Raw genomic sequence first — 21,599 nt, forward strand, 5'->3', positions numbered from 1 at the left:
CCTCGTCAGCACCCCACCTGGGATGCAGTTAGGTCCTCGTCAGCACCCCACCTGGGATGCAGTTAGGTCCTCGTCAGCACCCCACACCCCCACTGTATCACCACAATCCCAGCTGAGAGAGTAAGAATCTGTCTTGAGGCTAGAATGAGCCCATGGAGACTTCTACTCTAGAATCTAGCATGGAGCTAGACAAGACATCTAACCCCCATCTAGCCAAAGGGGTAGAATGTACCCATAGAGACTTGAATAGGGTCAGGTAATGTGGTGTTTTACAGTCTAACCTCAGTCAGGTAATGTGGTGTTTTACAGTCTAACCTCAGTCAGGTAATGTGGTGTTTTACAGTCTAACCTCAGTCAGGTAATGTGGTGTTTTACAGTCTAACCTCAGTCAGGTAATGTGGTGTTTTTACAGTCTAACCTCAGTCATAGAGACTTGAATAGGGTCAGGTAATGTGGTGTTTTACAGTCTAACCTCAGTCAGGTAATGTGGTGTTTTACAGTCTAACCTCAGTCAGGTAATGTGGTGTTTTACAGTCTAACCTCAGTCAGGTAATGTGGTGTTTTACAGTCTAACCTCAGTCAGGTAATGTGGTGTTTTACAGTCTAACCTCAGTCAGGTAATGTGGTGTTTTACAGTCTAACCTCAGTCAGGTAATGTGGTGTTTTACAGTCTAACCTCAGTCAGGTAATGTGGTGTTTTTACAGTCTAACCTCAGTCAGGTAATGTGGTGTTTTACAGTCTAGCCTCAGTCAGGTAATGTGGTGTTTTACAGTCTAGCCTCAGTCAGGTAATGTGGTGTTTTACAGTCTAACCTCAGTCAGGTAATGTGGTGTTTTACAGTCTAACCTCAGTCAGGTAATGTGGTGTTTTACAGTCCAACCTCAGTCAGGTAATGTGGTGTTTTACAGTCTAACCTCAGTCAGGTAATGTGGTGTTTTACAGTCTAAGGACAGATATGACAGCTAGGAGAGGCTAATAGAATAGAGACATACACACACACACACACTACATGACCAAAAGTATGTGGACAAATGCTCGTCAAATATCTCATTCCAAAAATATTGGGCATTAATGTAGGTTTGGACCTCCTCCTTTGCTGCTATAACGGCCTCCACTCTCCTTGGGAAGGTTTTCCAGTAGATGTTGGAGCATTTCTGCGGGGACTTGCAGCCCTTCAGCTACAAGAGCATTAGTGAGGTCGGGCACTGAAGTTGGGCGATTAGGCCTGGCTCGCAGTCGGCGTTCCGATTCATCCCAAAGGTGTTCGATGGGGTTGAGGTCAGGGCTCTGTGCAGGCCAGTCAAGTTCTTCCACAATGATCTCAACAAACCATTTCTGCATGGACCTCGCTTTGCGAACGGGGGCATTATCTGAAACAGGAAAGGGCATCACAAGTCCTCAACTGGCAGCTTCATTAAATAGTACTCACAAAACACCAGTCTCAACGTCAACAGTGAAGACGGAGGGAGGACGGAGCGAGGACGGAGGGAGGACGGTGAAGAGGCAACTCCGGGATGCTGGTCTTCTAGGCAGAGTTGCAAAGAAAAAGACATATCTCAGACTGGCCAATAAAAAGAAAAGATTATGATGGTCAAATGAACACAGACACTGGACAGAGGAACTCTGCCTAGAAGGCCGGTGTCCCAGAGTTGCCTCTTCACTGTTGACTTTGAGACTGGTGTTTTGCGAATACTATTTAATGAAGCTGCCAGTTGAGGACTTGTGAGGCATCTGTTTCTCAAACTAGACACTCCAATGTACTTGTCTTCTTGCTCAGTTGTGCACCGGGGCCTCCCACTCCTCTTTCTATTCTGGTTAGAGCCAATTTGCGCTGTTCTGTGAAGGGAGTAGTACACAGCGTTGTACGAGATCTTCAGTTTCTTGGCAATTTCTCACGTGGAAAAGCCTTCATTTCTCAGAACAAGAATAGACTGACGAGTTTCAGAAGAAAGTTATTTGTTTCTGGCGATTTGGAGCCTGTAGTCGGACCCACAAGTTTAGTCGAACAGTTTTATTGCGTCTGTAATCAGCACAGGTTTGCAGCTGTGCTAACATAGATGCAAAAGAGTTTTCTAATGATCAATTAGCCTTTTAAAATTATAAACTTAGATTAGCTAACACAACGTGCCATTGGAACACAGGAGTGATGGTTGCTGATAATTGGCCTCTGTGCGCCTATTCAGATATAGCATAAAAAATCTGCCGTTTCTAGCTACAATAGTAATTTACACTGTATACTGTATACACTGTAATTCTGATCAAATTTATGTTATTTTAATGGACAACACACCTACAGACCTACAGACCTACACACCTACAGACCTACAGACCTACACACCTACAGACCTACAGACCTACAGACCAAGATAAAGCAAAGCAGTTCGACAGATACAACGACACAGAGTTACACATGGAGTAAAACAAACATACAGTCAATAATACAGTATAAACAAGTCTAACAAGTCTATATACGATGTGAGCAAATGAGGTGAGAAGGGCTGATATAATATAACAGGCTAACAGGGCTGATATAATATAACAGGCTAACAGAGGCTGATATAATATAACAGACTAACAGAGGCTGATATAATATAACAGACTAACAGAGGGCTAACTGATATAATATAACAGACTAACAGAGGCTGATATAATATAATAATATAACAGGCTAACAGAGGCTGATATAATATAACAGACTAACAGAGGCTGATATAATATAACAGACTAACAGAGGCTGATAGAATATAACAGGCTAACAGAGGCTGATATAACATAACAGGCTAACAGAGGCTGATATAATATAACAGGCTAACAGGCTAACAAGCTAACAGAGGCTGATATAATATAACAGGCTAACAGGCTAACTAACAGAGGCTGATATAATATAACAGGCTAACAGAGGGCTGATATAATATAACAGGCTAACAGGCTAACAGAGCTGATATAATATAACAAGCTAACAGAGGCTGATATAATATAACAAGATATAATATAACAAGCTAACAGAGGCTGATATAATATAACAAGTTAACAGAGGCTGATATAATATAACAGAGGCTGATATAATATAACAGGCTAACAGAGGCTGATATAATATAACAGGCTAACAGGCTAACAGAGGCTGATATAACATAACAGGCTAACAGAGAGCTGATATAATATAACAGGCTAACAGAGGCTGATATAACATAACAGGCTAACAGGCTAACAGAGAGGCTGATATAATATAACAGGCTGATATAACAGGCTTAACAGAGGCTGATATAATATAACAGGCTAACAGAGGCTGATATATATATAATAATATAACAGGCTAACAGGCTAACAGAGGCTGATATAATATAACAAGCTAACAGAGGCTGATATAATATAACAAGTTAACAGAGGCTGATATAATATAACAAGCTAACAGAGGCTGATATAATATAACATAACAGGCTAATAGGCTAACAGAGGCTGATATAATATAACACGCTAACAGGCTGATATAACAGGCTAGGCTGATATAACATAACAGGCTAACAGAGGCTGATATAACATAACAGGCTAACAGGCTAACAGAGGCTGATATAATATAACAGGCTAACAGGCTAACAGAGGCTGATATAATATAACAGGCTAACAGAGGCTGATATAATATAACAGACTAACAGGCTAACAGAGCTGATATAATATAACAGGCTAACAGAGGCTGATATAATATAACAGACTAACAGAGGCTGATAGAATATAACAGGCTAACAGAGGCTGATAGAATATAACAGGCTAACAGGCTAACAGAGGCTGATAGAATATAACAGGCTAACAGGCTAACAGAGGCTGATATAACATAACAGGCTAACAGAGGCTGATATAATATAACAGGCTAACAGAGGCTGATAGAATATAACTAGGCTAACAGAGGCTGATAGAATATAACAGGCTAACAGGCTAACAGAGGCTGATAGAATATAACAGACTAACAGAGGCTGATATAATATAACAGACTAACAGAGGCTGATAGAATATAACAGGCTAACAGAGGCTGATATAACATAACAGGCTAACAGAGGCTGATATAACATAACAGGCTAACAGGCTAACAGAGGCTGATATAATATAACAGGCTAACAGGCTAACAGAGGCTGATATAATATAACAGGCTAACAGAGGCTGATATAATATAACAGGCTAACAGAGGCTGATAGAATATAATAGGCTAACAGGCTAACAGAGGCTGATATAACATAACAGGCTAACAGGCTAACAGAGGCTGATAGAATATATAAATATTCTTCATCTTTAAAAATATAACAGGCTAACAGAGGCTGATATAATATAACAGACTAACAGGCTAACAGAGGCTGATAGAATAGGCCATATTGCCCCTAGATTGAGGATCATATTGGCTCTGTGGATGCCGTTGGATCATTCTCTTCGGATGTGAATATGAAAATAGGAAAACAGCCACAATTATAGTCTTGGGAGAAAATTGTTTACAGTTCCATACTATTTTGGATGATATTATATCCATGCTATGACTCCTTTTGTTGTTGCTACATAGCTAGTACATAGCGTTAGCTAATACATAGCGTTAGCTAGTACATAGCGTTAGCTAGTACATAGCGTTAGCTAGCGCTGGTTGGCTGTACCTGCGCCTATATCTTGTTCTTCATCTTTCAAAACAAATAGTGAGCAAACACATTTTCAGCACTTTCATTTACATCTTCTCATGCTCTCTCATCTGTCTGCAGCAGACATATTAGGGAGAAATACCATTACATAACTCAAACTCTACCAATCTCTCCCTCTCTCTTACGCATGTCAATTTTCTCTCTCTGTGTGTCTCTGTGTCTCCATCCCCGTCTCTGTCTCCGTCTGTGTCTCCGTCTCTGTCTCCGTCTGTGTCTCCGTCTGTGTCTCCGTCTGTGTCTCCGTCTGTGTCCCCGTCTGTGTCTCCGTCTGTGTCTCCGTCTGTGTCTCCGTCTCTCCGTCTGTGTCTCCGTCCCCCCATCTGTGTCTCCGTCTGTGTCTCCGTCTCCGTCTGTGTCTCCGTCTGTGTCTCCGTCTGTCTGTCTCCTCCGTCTGTGTCTCCGTCTGTGTCTCCGTCTCTCCGTCTGTGTCTCCGTCTATATTTCCGTCTGTGTCTCCGTCTGTGTCTCCGTCTCCGTGTCTCCGTCTGTGTCCCCGTCTGTGTCTCCGTCTGTGTCTCCGTCTCCGTCTGTGTCTCCGTCTCCGTCTGTGTCTCCGTCTGTGTCTCCGTCTCCGTCTGTGTCTCCGTCTGTGTCTCCGTCCCCGTCTGTGTCTCCGTCTGTGTCCCCGTCTGTGTCTCCGTCTGTGTCTCCGTCTGTGTCTCCGTCTGTGTCTCCGTCTGTGTCTCCGTCTGTGTCTCCGTCTGTGTCTCCGTCTCCGTCTGTGTCTCCGTCTGTGTCTCCGTCTGTGTCTCCGTCTGTGTCTCCGTCTGTGTCCCCGTCTGTGTCTCCGTCTGTGTCTCCGTCTGTGTCTCCGTCCCCGTCTGTGTCTCCGTCTATGTCTCCGTCTGTGTCTCCGTCCCCGTCTGTGTCTCCGTCTCTGTCCCCGTCTGTGTCTCCGTCTGTGTCTCCGTCTGTGTCTCCGTCCCCGTCTGTGTCCCCGTCTGTGTCTCCGTCTGTGTCTCCGTCTCCGTCTGTGTCTCCGTCTGTGTCTCCGTCTGGGTCTCCGTCTGTGTCTCTGTCTGTGTCTCCGTCTGTGTCTCCGTCTGTGTCTCCGTCTGTGTCTCCGTCTGTGTCCCCGTCTGTGTCTCCTTCTGTGTCTCCTTCTGTGTCTCCGTCTCCGTGTGTCTCCGTCTGTGTCTCCGTCTGTGTCTCCGTCTGTGTCTCCGTCTGTGTCTCCGTCTATGTCTCCGTCTGTGTCTCCGTCTATATTTCCGTCTGTGTCCCCGTCTGTCCCGTCTGTCTCCGTCTCCGTCTGTGTCTCCGTCTGTGTCTCCGTCTATATTTCCGTCTGTGTCTCCTTCTGTGTCTCCTTCTGTGTCTCCGTCTGTGTCTCCGTCTGTGTCCCCGTCTGTGTCTCCGTCTGTGTCTCCGTCTGTGTCTCCGTCTGTGTCTCCGTCCCCATCTGTGTCTCCGTCTGTGTCTCCGTCTGTGTCTCCGTCCCCATCTGTGTCTCCGTCTGTGTCTCCGTCTGTGTCCCCGTCTGTGTCTCCGTCTGTGTCTCCGTCTGTGTCTCCGTCTCCGTCTGTGTCTCCGTCAGTGTCTCCGTCTGTGTCTCCGTCTATATCTCCGTCTGTGTCCCCGTCTGTGTCTCCGTCTGTGTCTCCGTCTGTGTCCCCGTCTGTGTCTCCGTCTGTGTCTCCGTCTGTGTCTCCGTCTGTGTCTCCGTCTGTGTCTCCGTCTCCGTCTGTGTCTCCGTCTGTGTCTCCGTCTGTGTCTCCGTCTGTGTCTCCGTCTGTGTCCCCGTCTGTGTCTCCGTCTGTGTCTCCGTCTGTGTCTCCGTCTGTGTCTCCGTCTGTGTCTCCGTCAGTGTCTCCGTCTATGTCTCCGTCTGTGTCTCCGTCTGTGTCTCCGTCTCCGTCTGTGTCTCCGTCTGTGTCTCCGTCTGTGTCTCCGTCTCCGTCTATGTCTCCGTCTGTGTCTCCGTCTGTGTCTCCGTCTGTGTCTCCGTCTGTGTCTCCGTCTAAGTCTCTGTCTGTGTCTCCGTCTGTGTCTCCGTCTGTCTCCGTCTATGTCTCCGTCTGTGTCTCCGTCTGTGTCTCCGTCTGTGTCTCCGTCTGTGTCTCCGTGTGTCCCGTCTATGTCTCCGTCTGTGTCTCCGTCTGTGTCTCCGTCTGTGTCTCCGTCTGTGTCTCCGTCTGTGTCTCCGTCTAAGTCTCCGTCTGTGTCTCCGTCTGTGTCTCCGTCTGTGTCTCCGTCTGTGTCCCGTCTGTGTCTCCGTCTAAGTCTCCGTCTGTGTCTCCGTCTGTGTCTCCGTCTAAGTCTCCGTCTGTGTCTCCGTCTGTGTCTCCGTCTGTGTCTCCGTCTGTGTCCCCGTCTGTGTCTCCGTCTCCGTCTGTGTCTCCGTCTGTGTCTCCGTCTGTGTCCCCGTCAGTGTCTCCGTCTCCATCTCCGTCTGTGTCTCCGTCTGTGTCTCCGTCTGTGTCTCCGTCTGTGTCTCCATCTAAGTCTCCATCTGTGTCTCCGTCTGTGTCTCCGTCTGTGTCTCCGTCTGTGTCTCCGTCTATGTCTCCGTCTGTGTCTCAGTCTGTGTCTCCGTCTGTGTCCCCGTCAGTGTCTCCGTCTCCGTCTATGTCTCCGTCTGTGTCTCCGTCTGTGTCTCCGTCTGTGTCTCCGTCTGTGTCTCCGTCTAAGTCTCCGTCTGTGTCTCCGTCTGTGTCTCCGTCTGTGTCCCCGTCAGTGTCTCCGTCTCCGTCTCTGTCTCCGTCTGTGTCTCCGTCTGTGTCTCCGTCTGTGTCTCCGTCTGTGTCTCCGTCTGTGTCTCCGTCTAAGTCTCCGTCTGTGTCTCCGTCTGTGTCTCCGTCTGTCTCCGTCTGTGTCTCCGTCTGTGTCTCCGTCTGTGTCTCCATGCCCATCTGTGTCTCCATCTGTGTCTCCGTCTATGTCTCTGTCTGTGTCTCCGTCCCCATCAGTGTCTCCGTCTGTGTCTCCGTCTGTGTCTCCGTCTGTGTCTCCGTCTGTGTCTCTGTCTGTGTCCCCGTCTCCGTCTCCGTCTGTGTCTCCGTCTGTGTCTCCGTCTGTGTCTCCGTCCCCATCAGTGTCTCCGTCTGTGTCTCCGTCTGTGTCTCCGTCTGTGTCTCCGTCTGTGTCTCCGTCTGTGTCTCCGTCTGTGTCTCCGTCTATGTCTCCGTCTGTGTCTCCGTCCCCATCAGTGTCTCCGTCTGTGTCTCCGTCTGTGTCTCCGTCTGTGTCTCCGTCTGTGTCCCCGTCTGTGTCTCCGTCTGTGTCTCCGTCTCTGTCTCCGTCTGTGTCTCCGTCCCCATCTGTGTCTCCGTCTGTGTCTCCGTCTGTGTCTCCGTCTGTGTCTCCGTCTGTGTCTCCGTCTGTGTCTCCGTCTGTGTCTCCGTCTGTGTCTCCGTCTGTGTCTCCGTCTGTGTCTCCGTCTCCGTCTGTGTCTCCGTCTGTGTCTCCGTCTGTGTCTCCGTCTGTGTCTCTGTCTGTGTCTCCGTCCCCGTCTCCGTCTCCGTCTGTGTCTCCGTCTGTGTCTCCGTCTGTGTCCCCGTCTGTGTCTCTGTCTGTGTCTCCGTCCCCGTCTGTGTCTCCGTCTGTGTCCCCGTCTGTGCCTCTGTCTGTGTCCCCGTCTGTGTCCCTGTCTGTGTCTCCGTCCCCGTCTGTGTCTTCGTCTGTGTCCCCGTCTGTGCCTCTGTCTGTGTCCCCGTCTGTGTCCCTGTCTGTGTCTCCGTCCCCGTCTGTGTCTCCGTCTGTGTCTTCGTCTGTGTCCCCGTCTGTGTCTCCATCTCTAAACCCTCCGTTTCAACAACCTGTCTATGTCCAAGGACATCGGGACATGAAGTCAGACTGATATCTTGTTGCAAAGTGTGTGTGTGTGTGTGTGTGTGTGTGTGTGTGTGTGTGTGTGTGTGTGTGTGTGTGTGTGTGTGTGTGTGTGTGTGTGTGTGTGGAGATGTGAAGTGGACACGACAGCTCTCATGGTCACCACATCATGATGGGTCTCTTTGATCCTGCCGACCAGCATCTCAGCTATTGTCCTCAAGACTCCTCTCATCACTCCTCAGACCATACACACACACACACACACACACACACACACACACACACACACACACACACACACACACACACACACACACACACACACACACACACACACACACACACACACACACACACACACAGACATACACACACACGCAGATCTGTTTAATATCTGATTACTATGATAATATCTGCTCTGCCTATGTGTTGTTCACATTGGATTGTCAGTTCAAAGAGAAGCAGAATCTGGAGTATGTATGGCCATTGTGTGTGTGTGTGTGTGTGTGTGTGTGTGTGTGTGTGTGTGTGTGTGTGTGTGTGTGTGTGTGTGTGTGTGTGTGTGTGTGTGTGTGTGTGTGTGTGTGTGGGCGTGTGCGTGTGTGTGTGGTAGCCTACACAACGTATGCCCTTGGTCATTTTTACTACTTTGTTAGGTCTAGTCCTCATTCTGTCTCTGTTCTGGGTTTGTTAGTAACAGTGGTCTCATCCTGTCTCTGTTCTGGGTTTGTTAGTAACAGTGGTCTAGTCCTGTCTCTGTCTCTGTTCTGGGTTTGTTAGTTAGTAACAGTGGTCTCATCCTGTCTCAGGACTCTGATGCCAGTCTCCTCTGCCAATGATTGAGCAAAGCCAAAACACACGCTGAGGTGTGAGAGTATGTCAGATGTTCAATCTCTCTCACACACACACACACACACACACACACACACACACACACACACACACACACACACACACACACACACACACACACACACACACACACACACACACACACACACACACACACACACACACACACACACACACGTTTTACTCGCATTTGCTATACAAAAAAAATAGATGTGTGCAAACTGCAAAAGTCAAGTACGAGAACATGTGCGAGCAAAATGTATAGCAAAAAAAAAAAATGACTTCCGTGGCGTTTATCAATGCATTTCTGCTGTTTTGTTTCATGCTCTGGTAATAGCACAAAGAAATAGGAATCCCATATCACACCTGGTGCAGCAACAGTGCCTGGAGGGGCGATGAGCACTGTTATACTGCTTTCAAATAGGGTTTACGGTCTGTTGCCTGTAAACTCAACTGGGCAGTGTTTATATTCACCTGTTTCAAAACAGCCGCATTTCTACCACCTTGTTGTTGTTATTCACCTTTTACACGTTTCTTTAGCCCGGCAAGGAGCGAAAGGCATTCAACATTATTACCCCTTTGTTTTGTCACAGTCACACATGATAATCTGACGTGACAACAGCAAATTACTCTGAATTAGTTTAGCCTGCTAGTTTAAATTGGCTATCTTGGCTATCTTGCTAGCAACAAACAAACAAAAAACATTATCTAGAAAGTTGCTTTCAGTTCCCTGGCTTGCTAGATTCACTACATATCCTAAATACATTTTTTAAACAGATGGGTTTTTGTGTGTGCAACACAAAAGCAGGAAACATTGGTATTTGGACCTGACTGCTGAGATGTCATACAGACTGTTTCATGATTTGGTTTGTAATTTCTTATCTTTCAAAAAAAAAAATAACACTCTTTCTCAAATACTTTCATTGTGCTCTAAATGTATTTTTGTGCTCTGAAATGTTTTCAATTTCAGCGTAAAGCCCAACACACACACACACACACACACACACACACACACACACACACACACACACACACACACACCTATATCTCTCAGCCGAGTTGTCCTGGAAAATCTAGCCTTTGACCCCACTTCAATCTCCCCACAAAGCATCAGGTATTCCCATCAGGCCTGATCTCTACTTCAATCTCCCCACAAAGCATCAGGTATTCCCATCAGGCCTGAACTCTACTTCAATCTCCCCACAAAGCATCAGGTATTCCCATCAGGCCTGAACTCTACTTCAATCTCCCCACAAAGCATCAGGTATTCCCATCAGGCCTGATCTCTACTTCAATCTCCCCACAAAGCATCAGGTATTCCCATCAGGCCTGAACTCTACTTCAATCTCCCCACAAAGCATCAGGTATTCCCATCAGGCCTGATCTCTACTTCAATCTCCCCACAAAGCATCAGGTATTCCCATCAGGCCTGAACTCTACTTCAATCTCCCCACAAAGCATCAGGTATTCCCATCAGGCCTGATCTCTACTTCAATCTCCCCACAAAGCATCAGGTATTCCCATCAGGCCTGAACTCTACTTCAATCTCCCCACAAAGCATCAGGTATTCCCATCAGGCCTGATCTCTACTTCATCTTATTGGATGTCTATCGGTCTGATTGTCTCATCTGATTGGATGTCTATCGGTCTGATTGTCTCATCTGATTGGATGTCTATCGGTCTGATTGTCTCATCTGATTGGATGTCTATCGGTCTGATTGTCTCATCTTATTGGATGTCTATCGGTCTGATTGTCTCATCTGATTGGATGTCTATCGGTCTGATTGTCTCATCTGATTGGATGTCTATCGGTCTGATTGTCTCATCTTATTGGATGTCTATCAGTCTGATTGTCTCATCTTATTGGATGTCTATCGGTCTGATTGTCTCATCTTATTGGATGTCTATCGGTCTGATTGTCTCATCTTATTGGATGTCTATCGGTCTGATTGTCTCATCTTATTGGATGTCTATCAGTCTGATTGTCTCATCTTATTGGATGTCTATCGGTCTGATTGTCTCATCTTATTGGATGTCTATCGGTCTGATTGTCTCATCTGATTGGATGTCTATCGGTCTGATTGTCTCATCTTATTGGATGTCTATCGGTCTGATTGTCTCATCTTATTGGATGTCTATCGGTCTGATTGTCTCATCTTATTGGATGTCTATCGGTCTGATTGTCTCATCTTATTGGATGTCTATCAGTCTGATTGTCTCATCTTATTGGATGTCTATCGGTCTGATTGTCTCATCTTATTGGATGTCTATCAGTCTGATTGTCTCATCTTATTGGATGTCTATCACTGATTGTCTCATCTTATTGGATGTCTATCGGTCTGATTGTCTCATCTTATTGGATGTCTATCGGTCTGATTGTCTCATCTTATTGGATGTCTATCGGTCTGATTGTCTCATCTTATTGGATGTCTATCATGTCTGATTGTCTCATCTTATTGGATGTCTATCAGTCTGATTGTCTCATCTTATTGGATGTCTATCGGTCTGATTGTCTCATCTTATTGGATGTCTATCGGTCTGATTGTCTCATCTTATTGGATGTCTATCGGTCTGATTGTCTCATCTTATTGGATGTCTATCGGTCTGATTGTCTCATCTTATTGGATGTCTATCGGTCTGATTGTCTCATCTTATTGGATGTCTATCGGTCTGATTGTCTCATCTTATTGGATGTCTATCGGTCTGATTGTCTCATCTTATTGGATGTCTATCGGTCTGATTGTCTCATCTTATTGGATGTCTATCATCTGATTGTCTCATCTTATTGGATGTCTATCGGTCTGATATCTCATCTTATTGGATGTCTATCGGTCTGATTGTCTCATCTTATTGGATGTCTATCGGTCTGATTGTCTCATCTTATTGGATGTCTATCGGTCTGATTGTCTCATCTTATTGGATGTCTATCGGATTGTCTCATTGTCTCATCTTCATCTTATTGGATGTCTATCAGTCTGATTGTCTCATCTTATTGGATGTCTATCGGTCTGATTGTCTCATCTTATTGGATGTCTATCGGTCTGATTGTCTCATCTTATTGGATGTCTATCGGTCTGATTGTCTCATCTTATTGGATGTCTATCGGTCTGATTGTCTCATCTTATTGGATGTCTATCAGTCTGATTGTCTCATCTTATTGGATGTCTATCGGTCTGATTGTCTCATCTTATTGGATGTCTATCAGTCTGATTGTCTCATCTTACTGGATGTCTATCGGTCTGATTGTCTCATCTTATTGGATGTCTATCGGTCTGATTGTCTCATCTTATTGGATGTCTATCAGTCTGATTGTCTCATCTTATTGGATGTCTATCAGTCTGATTGTCTCATCTTATTGGATGTCTATCAGTCTGATTGTCTCATCTTATTGGATGTCTATCAGTCTGATTGTCTCATCTTATTGGATGTCTATCAGTCTGATTGTCTCATCTTATTGGATGTCTATCGGTCTGATTGTCTCATCTTATTGGATGTCTATCAGTCTGATTGTCTCATCTTATTGGATGTCTATCGGTCTGATTGTCTCATCTTATTGGATGTCTATCAGTCTGATTGTCTCATCTTATTGGATGTCTATCGGTCTGATTGTCTCATCTTATTGGATGTCTATCAGTCTGATTGTCTCATCTTATTGGATGTCTATCGGTCTGATTGTCTCATCTTATTGGATGTCTATCGGTCTGATTGTCTCATCTTATTGGATGTCTTATTGTCTCATCTGATTGGATGTCTATCAGTCTGATTGTCTCATCTTACTGGATGTCTATCGGTCTGATTGTCTCATCTTATTGGATGTCTATCGGTCTGATTGTCTCATCTTATTGGATGTCTATCGGTCTGATTGTCTCATCTTATTGGATGTCTATCGGTCTGATTGTCTCATCTTATTGGATGTCTATCAGTCTGATTGTCTCATCTTATTGGATGTCTATCGGTCTGATTGTCTCATCTTATTGGATGTCTATCGGTCTGATTGTCTCATCTTATTGGATGTCTATCGGTCTGATTGTCTCATCTTATTGGATGTCTATCAGTCTGATTGTCTCATCTTATTGGATGTCTATCGGTCTGATTGTCTCATCTTATTGGATGTCTATCGGTCTGATTGTCTCATCTTATTGGATGTCTATCGGTCTGATTGTCTCATCTTATTGGATGTCTATCAGTCTGATTGTCTCATCTTATTGGATGTCTATCGGTCTGATTGTCTCATCTTATTGGATGTCTATCAGTCTGATTGTCTCATCTTATTGGATGTCTATCGGTCTGATTGTCTCATCTTATTGGATGTCTATCAGTCTGATTGTCTCATCTTATTGGATGTCTATCAGTCTGATTGTCTCATCTTATTGGATGTCTATCGGTCTGATTGTCTCATCTTATTGGATGTCTATCAGTCTGATTGTCTCATCTTATTGGATGTCTATCGGTCTGATTGTCTCATCTTATTGGATGTCTATCGGTCTGATTGTCTCATCTTATTGGATGTCTATCGGTCTGATTGTCTCATCTTATTGGATGTCTATCAGTCTGATTGTCTCATCTTATTGGATGTCTATCAGTCTGATTGTCTCATCTTATTGGATGTCTATCGGTCTGATTGTCTCATCTTATTGGATGTCTATCGGTCTGATTGTCTCATCTTATTGGATGTCTATCGGTCTGATTGTCTCATCTTATTGGATGTCTATCGGTCTGATTGTCTCATCTTATTGGATGTCTATCGGTCTGATTGTCTCATCTTATTGGATGTCTATCGGTCTGATTGTCTCATCTTATTGGATGTCTATCGGTCTGATTGTCTCATCTTATTGGATGTCTATCGGTCTGATTGTCTCATCTTATTGGATGTCTATCAGTCTGATTGTCTCATCTTATTGGATGTCTATCAGTCTGATTGTCTCATCTTATTGGATGTCTATCAGTCTGATTGTCTCATCTTATTGGATGTCTATCGGTCTGATTGTCTCATCTTATTGGATGTCTATCAGTCTGATTGTCTCATCTTATTGGATGTCTATCGGTCTGATTGTCTCATCTTATTGGATGTCTATCGGTCTGATTGTCTCATCTTATTGGATGTCTATCGGTCTGATTGTCTCATCTTATTGGATGTCTATCGGTCTGATTGTCTCATCTTATTGGATGTCTATCGGTCTGATTGTCTCATCTTATTGGATGTCTATCGGTCTGATTGTCTCATCTTATTGGATGTCTATCGGTCTGATTGTCTCATCTTATTGGATGTCTATCGGTCTGATTGTCTCATCTTATTGGATGTCTATCAGTCTGATTCTCATCTTATTGTGTCTATCATCTGATTGTCTCATCTTATTGGATGTCTATCGGTCTGATTGTCTCATCTTATTGGATGTCTATCGGTCTGATTGTCTCATCTTATTGGATGTCTATCGGTCTGATTGTCTCATCTTATTGGATGTCTATCAGTCTGATTGTCTCATCTTATTGGATGTCTATCGGTCTGATTGTCTCATCTTATTGGATGTCTATCGGTCTGATTGTCTCATCTTATTGGATGTCTATCGGTCTGATTGTCTCATCTTATTGGATGTCTATCGGTCTGATTGTCTCATCTTATTGGATGTCTATCGTCTGATTGTCTCATCTTATTGGATGTCTATCGGTCTGATTGTCTCATCTTATTGGATGTCTATCGGTCTGATTGTCTCATCTTATTGGATGTCTATCGGTCTGATTGTCTCATCTTATTGGATGTCTATCGGTCTGATTGTCTCATCTTATTGGATGTCTATCGGTCTGATTGTCTCATCTTATTGGATGTCTATCGGTCTGATTGTCTCATCTTATTGGATGTCTATCGGTCTGATTGTCTCATCTTATTGGATGTCTATCGATTGTCTCATCTTATTGGATGTCTATCGGTCTGATTGTCTCATCTTATTGGATGTCTATCGGTCTGATTGTCTCATCTTATTGGATGTCTATCGGTCTGATTGTCTCATCTTATTGGATGTCTATCGGTCTGATTGTCTCATCTTATTGGATGTCTATCGGTCTGATTGTCTCATCTTATTGGATGTCTATCGGTCTGATTGTCTCATCTTATTGGATGTCTATCGGTCTGATTGTCTCATCTTATTGGATGTCTATCGGTCTGATTGTCTCATCTTATTGGATGTCTATCGGTCTGATTGTCTCATCTTATTGGATGTCTATCGGTCTGATTGTCTCATCTTATTGGATGTCTATCGTCTCTCATCTTATTGGATGTCTATCGGTCTGATTGTCTCATCTTATTGGATGTCTATCGGTCTGATTGTCTCATCTTATTGGATGTCTATCGGTCTGATTGTCTCATCTTATTGGATGTCTATCGGTCTGATTGTCTCATCTTATTGGATGTCTATCGGTCTGATTGTCTCATCTTATTGGATGTCTATCGGTCTGATTGTCTCATCTTATTGGATGTCTATCGGTCTGATTGTCTCATCTTATTGGATGTCTATCGGTCTGATTGTCTCATCTTATTGGATGTCTATCGGTCTGATTGTCTCATCTTATTGGATGTCTATCGGTCTGATTGTCTCATCTTATTGGATGTCTATCGGTCTGATTGTCTCATCTTATTGGATGTCTATCGGTCTGATTGTCTCATCTTATTGGATGTCTATCGGTCTGATTGTCTCATCTTATTGGATGTCTATCGGTCTGATTGTCTCATCTTATTGGATGTCTATCGGTCTGATTGTCTCATCTTATTGGATGTCTATCGGTCTGATTGTCTCATCTTATTGGATGTCTATCGATCTGATTGTCTCATCTTATTGGATGTCTATCGATTGTCTCATCTTATTGGATGTCTATCGGTCTGATTGTCTCATCTTATTGGATGTCTATCGGTCTGATTGTCTCATCTTATTGGATGTCTATCGGTCTGATTGTCTCATCTTATTCTATCGGTCTGATTGTCTCATCTTATTGGATGTCTATCGATTGTCTCATCTTATTGGATGTCTATCGGTCTGATTGTCTCATCTTATTGGATGTCTATCGGTCTGATTGTCTCATCTTATTGGATGTCTATCGGTCTGATTGTCTCATCTTATTGGATGTCTATCGGTCTGATTGTCTCATCTTATTGGATGTCTATCGGTCTGATTGTCTCATCTTATTGGTCTATGTCTATCTTATTGGATGTCTGATTGTCTCATCTTATTGGATGTCTATCAGTCTGATTGTCTCATCTGATTGGATGTCTATCGGTCTGATTGTCTCATCTTATTGGATGTCTATCAGTCTGATTGTCTCATCTTATTGGATGTCTATCGGTCTGATTGTCTCATCTTATTGGATGTCTATCGGTCTGATTGTCTCATCTTATTGGATGTCTATCAGTCTGATTGTCTCATCTTATTGGATGTCTATCGGTCTGATTGTCTCATCTTATTGGATGTCTATCGGTCTGATTGTCTCATCTTATTGGATGTCTATCGGTCTGATTGTCTCATCTTATTGGATGTCTATCGGTCTGATTGTCTCATCTTATTGGATGTCTATCGGTCTGATTGTCTCATCTTATTGGATGTCTATCGGTCTGATTGTCTCATCTTATTGGATGTCTATCGGTCTGATTGTCTCATCTTATTGGATGTCTATCAGTCTGATTGTCTCATCTTATTGGATGTCTATCGGTCTGATTGTCTCATCTTATTGGATGTCTATCAGTCTGATTGTCTCATCTTATTGGATGTCTATCGGTCTGATTGTCTCATCTTATTGGATGTCTATCGGTCTGATTGTCTCATCTTATTGGATGTCTATCGGTCTGATTGTCTCATCTTATTGGATGTCTATCGGTCTGATTGTCTCATCTTATTGGATGTCTATCGGTCTGATTGTCTCATCTTATTGGATGTCTATCAGTCTGATTGTCTCATCTTATTGGATGTCTATCGGTCTGATTGTCTCATCTTATTGGATGTCTATCGGTCTGATTGTCTCATCTTATTGGATGTCTATCAGTCTGATTGTCTCATCTTATTGGATGTCTATCAGTCTGATTGTCTCATCTTATTGGGATGTCTATCGGTCTGATTGTCTCATCTTATTGGATGTCTATCGGTCTGATTGTCTCATCTTATTGGATGTCTATCGGTCTGATTGTCTCATCTTATTGTCTCATCTTATGGATGTCTATCGGTCTGATTGTCTCATCTTATTGGATGTCTATCGGTCTGATTGTCTCATCTTATTGGATGTCTATCGGTCTGATTGTCTCATCTTATTGGATGTCTATCGGTCTGATTGTCTCATCTTATTGGATGTCTATCGGTCTGATTGTCTCATCTTATTGGATGTCTATCGGTCTGATTGTCTCATCTTATTGGATGTCTATCGGTCTGATTGTCTCATCTTATTGGATGTCTATCGGTCTGATTGTCTCATCTTATTGGATGTCTATCGGTCTGATTGTCTCATCTTATTGGATGTCTATCGGTCTGATTGTCTCATCTTATTGGATGTCTATCGGTCTGATTGTCTCATCTTATTGGATGTCTATCGGTCTGATTGTCTCATCTTATTGGATGTCTATCTTAGTCTGATTGTCTCATCTTATTGGATGTCTATCGGTCTGATTGTCTCATCTTATTGGATGTCTATCGGTCTGATTGTCTCATCTTATTGGATGTCTATCGGTCTGATTGTCTCATCTTATTGGATGTCTATCGGTCTGATTGTCTCATCTTATTGGATGTCTATCGGTCTGATTGTCTCATCTTATTGGATGTCTATCGGTCTGATTGTCTCATCTTATTGGTCTGATGTCTATCTTATTGTGTCTGATTGTCTCATCTTATTGGATGTCTATCAGTCTGATTGTCTCATCTTATTGGATGTCTATCGGTCTGATTGTCTCATCTTATTGGATGTCTATCGGTCTGATTGTCTCATCTTATTGGATGTCTATCAGTCTGATTGTCTCATCTTATTGGATGTCTATCAGTCTGATTGTCTCATCTTATTGGATGTCTATCAGTCTGATTGTCTCATCTTATTGGATGTCTATCGGTCTGATTGTCTCATCTTATTGGATGTCTATCGGTCTGATTGTCTCATCTTATTGGATGTCTATCGGTCTGATTGTCTCATCTTATTGGATGTCTATCGGTCTGATTGTCTCATCTTATTGGATGTCTATCGGTCTGATTGTCTCATCTTATTGGATGTCTATCGGTCTGATTGTCTCATCTTATTGGATGTCTATCGGTCTGATTGTCTCATCTTATTGGATGTCTATCGGTCTGATTGTCTCATCTTATTGGATGTCTATCAGTCTGATTGTCTCATCTTATTGGATGTCTATCGGTCTGATTGTCTCATCTTATTGGATGTCTATCGGTCTGATTGTCTCATCTTATTGGATGTCTATCGGTCTGATTGTCTCATCTTATTGGATGTCTATCGGTCTGATTGTCTCATCTTATTGGATGTCTATCGGTCTGATTGTCTCATCTTATTGTCTGATGTCTCATCTTATCTATCGGTCTGATTGTCTCATCTTATTGGATGTCTATCGGTCTGATTGTCTCATCTATTGGTCTATCGATTGTCTCTTATTGGATGTCTATCGGTCTGATCTCATCTTATTGGATGTCTATCGGTCTGATTGTCTCATCTTATTGGATGTCTATCGGTCTGATTGTCTCATCTTATTGGATGTCTATCGGTCTGATTGTCTCATCTTATTGGATGTCTATCGGTCTGATTGTCTCATCTTATTGGATGTCTATCAGTCTGATTGTCTCATCTTATTGGATGTCTATCGGTCTGATTGTCTCATCTTATTGGATGTCTATCAGTCTGATTGTCTCATCTTATTGGATGTCTATCAGTCTGATTGTCTCATCTTATTGGATGTCTATCGGTCTGATTGTCTCATCTTATTGGATGTCTATCGGTCTGATTGTCTCATCTTATTGGATGTCTATCGGTCTGATCGTCTCATCTTATTGGATTGGATCATCTTATTGGATGTGTCTATGTCTATCGGTCTGATTGTCTCATCTTATTGGATGTCTATCGGTCTGATTGTCTCATCTTATTGGATGTCTATCAGTCTGATTGTCTCATCTTATTGGATGTCTATCAGTCTGATTGTCTCATCTGATTGGATGTCTATCGGTCTGATTGTCTCATCTTATTGGATGTCTATCAGTCTGATTGTCTCATCTTACTGGATGTCTATCGGTCTGATTGTCTCATCTTATTGGATGTCTATCGGTCTGATTGTCTCATCTTATTGGATGTCTATCGGTCTGATTGTCTCATCTTATTGGATGTCTATCAGTCTGATCGTCTCACCTTATTATGGTCTACATTCTGCTGAATGACATTAATTAGACATTGCTTCAACAACACAAAGTAATGCCTCTATAAGGGGCGGCAGATAGCCTCGTGGTTAGAGTATTGGGTCAGTAACTGAAAGGTCGCTAGATGCAATCGCTGTGCAGACAAGGTATAAATCTGTCGTTCTGCCCTCTGAACAAGGAAGTTAACCCACTGTTCCACAGGTAGACTGTCATTGTAAATAAGAATATGTTCTTAACTGACTTGCCTAGTTAAATAAAAAAATAAGCCTAGAGGTAGTCATCTGAATATCTGCTGGCAGAACTGACCGGAGACGACACTAGGTTATTAACAAAAGAGAACCTGTCAACATAGATAAGTCTTTGCACTGAGCACAAGACTTTGACTTGATGTCCTTTTCAACTAAAACTACGTCTTTCCAACGTCTTTTGCTCACTGGGTAGGCTATATTTTGCGACGAGTGTTTAAATCAGATGAAACTACATTTCACATAACAGTCAACATTTCGAATAACAAACGGATAGTGTTTTATATGTCCCTGGACCCTCTGATTCGCCGAGGAGAAAGGTAACTGCAGAAACATAAAACGTAACCTCTAAGAAGTTAGTCAATGTTGATTGTATAAGTTGTTGAGTCTCCATAACGAGGTTGTTGAGGAATGACAGGTAATATAGGCTATGATTACTTGGTGGTGGAAACAATACAACTATCGCTGATCTGATTATACCAAAATGCGATACGATTCAAATAATAACAAAAAAAGAATAACAAAAAACTACCTAAACATATTACACAAATGCCTTAAATAATGCCAACTAAATAAAAAACTGCAGGCGTTTTAACTCGCCTCCCAATGTTTTCTTTTTGTATTCACTAGCATTTCATCCAGTGAAAACGCCTATGTTTATCCACGACGGTCAAGCGTTAACCCAACGAAGATGTAATCACCGTCATTATGATCGTTATCACAGCGCACCGTTTGGTTCATAAACCGGAGCCGGGTACCATCTAAGGAATTAACCAGGGATCATTTCTTCAAATTAACGTGAGAAATGCCGAATCAAAAAAACAAAAATCACTTACCGTGTTACAGCCAGGAGCGTCTAACGGACTGTAATCGGTTGTCAGAAGTTTTTTTGGGGGGTGTTAAATAATGGTTTGTTTTTGAAGAACCGTTGAGAACGTCATCGTTTTTTTTTTTTTTTTGGGGGGGGGTTCTATTTCGGTTTTGCTACTGGTGCGCGAGGATGATGATGGTGCTTCTCAACCGTTTTCTCGGTAGGGTTTCGCTGCTGGTGCCTCTGCATCCACACGGTGCTGCGGGAGTAACTGGAAGGAGAGGGAGGGAGAGGGGGAGAAAAGGGGAGAGAGAAGAGAGAGGAGAGAGAGAAGAGAGGGGGGAGAGAAGGTGGAGAGAGAAGAGAGGGAGAGAGAGAGAGAAGAGAGAAGAGAGGGGGAGAGAGAGAGAGAGGGGGAGGGAGAGAAGAGAGGGGAGAGAGAGAAGAGAGGGGGAGAGAAGGTGGAGGGAGAGAGAGAGAGAAGGTGGAGGAAGAGAGAGAGAGAGAGAGAAGGTGGAGGGAGAGAGAAAGAGAAGAGAGGGGGAGAGAGAGAGAAGAGAGGGGGAGGTGGAGGGAGAGAGAGAGAGGGTGGAGGGAGAGAGAGAGAAGAGAGGGGGGAGGGGAGAGGAGGAGGGAGAGAGAGAGAGAGAGAGAAGAGAGGGGGGAGAGAGAGAGAGAGAGAGAGAAGGTGGAGGGAAAGAGAGAGAGAGAGAGAAGAGAGGGGGGAGAGAGAGAGAAGGTGGAGAGAGGGGGGGAGAGAAGGTGGAGGGAGAGAGAGAGAGAAGGTGGAGGAAGAGAGAGAGAGAAGGTGGAGGGAGAGAGAGAGAAGAGAGGGGGGAGAGAGAGAGAAGGTGGAGGGAGAGAGAGAGAGAA

The 21,599-nt window shown here is 43.7% G+C and overlaps 1 protein-coding gene across 1 annotated transcript in view; it reads right to left on the reverse strand.

Moving 5' to 3' along the window:
* LOC127909143 (regulating synaptic membrane exocytosis protein 3-like) overlaps positions 1-20,932 on the reverse strand; it is a 163,316-nt gene extending 142,384 nt beyond the window's left edge. Inside the window, exon 1 of the mRNA XM_052469139.1 lies at positions 20,752-20,932. The gene's annotated coding sequence lies outside the window, so the exon portion shown is untranslated. The remainder of the gene's footprint in view (positions 1-20,751) is intronic.
* Between the last annotated feature and the right edge of the window lie 667 nt (positions 20,933-21,599).

Source organism: Oncorhynchus keta, chromosome 19 (genome assembly GCF_023373465.1).
Source record: "Oncorhynchus keta strain PuntledgeMale-10-30-2019 chromosome 19, Oket_V2, whole genome shotgun sequence".
NCBI lineage: Eukaryota > Metazoa > Chordata > Actinopteri > Salmoniformes > Salmonidae > Oncorhynchus > Oncorhynchus keta.